The following is a 1917-nucleotide window of genomic DNA, read 5'->3' on the forward strand; positions in this document are numbered from 1 at the left end:
AGCAGGACCGAGCACCCATTCCTTTTTGAAAAGGTCTGCATTTGACATTTGGAAATTTAGCTCCATAAAATCAGCCGCTTTTGAAAAGCAAGACCTTTTAATAAAAAGCTCTGCATTACCGGTTTATCGAATTAATTTTCTTTTTTGCTTTCCAGCCTTCAGGTAAGCAGAGGCAGGCTGAGGATTAAAACTCTGGCCCTTTCGTTCTGGACTGTGCTTTCCCTGCAGGACCCCACCTCGCTCCTGGCATAACGAGGTTGCACGAGCGCATCAACTGCTGCGCACCAAATCCTGCAGCTTGGCTCCATGCATTTTCAAGCTTTTCCTAGCGAAGGGACCGATATTATTTGTTCCGTTTGTGCTGCCAGCATTCCCAGGACACAAAAGGCAAACGCTGCTCTTGCCCCCAGCGTTTATTTAGGTTACACCCCCACAAGATTGTGCAAGGTAACACAAGAATAACGGGCTGCTTCCGCCGGGGTGGGACGTACCAGAAAACCATCAGGGTTACACAGCAACTATTTAATATAAATTCAATTTAAATTAAAATTTATTTGATTTCCAAACTGCAAGTGGATTTTCAGGCATGTGTTTGCCAGGTACTGAGTTCCAGGAGCGTATCTCCAGTCCAGTAAAATACCGAGTTCTGGCAACGGGCTCTTAAAAAGAAACCCCTCCCCTCTGAGAAATCACTGTTCAGCTCCTCTGCGACACTGCCTTCATGTCCAAGACCTTCCTGAGAGCTCTACTCTTTTTGGGGGAGGAAGGCTTAGCGCTCCTGAGCCATCCAAATGCTTTTCAGAATACTAAACGTTGCTTCTCTGCACTTCAGTGAAGCCTTGCTGACGCAGTGGACAGCAAAAACAAACTTAGAAATTCTGGAAAAAGTAGAATACACGATGTTTTCATTTGCTTCCTTCCCTCAGACAGAGCAATACTTTTGGTTTTTGAACTTGCAGCTGTATGATCAAGACTTATTTTTACAGCATTTTCTTTTCCCAGTTCCCAATTTAAAGGGGGCCCAGAGGAAAGGGGGGGACAAGCTTTTTAGTAGGGCCAGCTGGGACAGGACAAGGGGGGATGGCTTTAAACTGAAGCAGGGTAGGTTTAGACTGGATCTAAGGCAGAAATTCTTTCCAGTGAGGGTGGTGAAAGCCTGGCAGGGGTTGCCCCGAGAGGGGGTGGAGGCCCCATCCCTGGGACCATTCCAGGCCAGGTTGGCCGGGGCTGTGAGCAACCTGATGTGGTTCAAGGTGTCCCTGCTCCTGCAGGGGGGTTGGGCTGGGTGACCTCTGGGGGTCCCTTCCCACCCAAAACATTCTAGGATTCTATGAATTTCTGATTCACTTAATCCTTTAAAGGAAAGGGAGAACTCCAGTTAACACCTATATGTAATTTAATGCTTTAGACCTATATAGAGAATAAATATTTTAGCATAGCAAAAGTCATAGAAAAGTCCTAACTATTTCCTCAGGACATTAAAGTCTATTTTAAAAGATGATCACAAACAGCCAGCACTTGGTTGTTTTCTGCATTTGGGGTTTCTCCACTAAACAGAAATGCTTTTTTTTCCCCTCTTCTTTCCTGACAGGTCTGGATATTCAGCACAAGAGGTGTAAATTCTCTCTGCCTGCCGTCAGTCATCACTGAGTCAACAACCCTGTTGAGATGCAAATAAGCTGCAGGTAACCAGCTCCCTCTTCCAGCATCATCTGATCTGGCATCTAGTACCAGACCTAAAGAATAATTCCATTTTTTTCCTTTATAAACAAACAGAAAGCATTTAGGAAAAGGTCCGTAAGACGATGTAGCTTTGAATGAGGATTTGCAGAACAGGAGGCGAAGCAAGGCCCCATTCACCGACCCCGCAGGACCCGTTCACAGCGCACACAAAATAGCACAAGTCGTTCCGTTTTG

General features: G+C 45.7%; 1 protein-coding gene across 3 annotated transcripts in view; it reads right to left on the reverse strand.

The window, feature by feature from the left end:
• The window catches only part of PTPRE (protein tyrosine phosphatase receptor type E), a 59431-nt gene that overhangs the window by 15851 nt on the left and 41663 nt on the right, over positions 1-1917 (reverse strand). The window lies entirely within an intron of this gene.

The sequence above is a fragment of the Egretta garzetta genome, unplaced genomic scaffold, assembly GCF_000687185.1.
Source record: "Egretta garzetta isolate BGI_Z169 unplaced genomic scaffold, ASM68718v1 scaffold152, whole genome shotgun sequence".
Classification (NCBI taxonomy): Eukaryota; Metazoa; Chordata; class Aves; order Pelecaniformes; family Ardeidae; genus Egretta; species Egretta garzetta.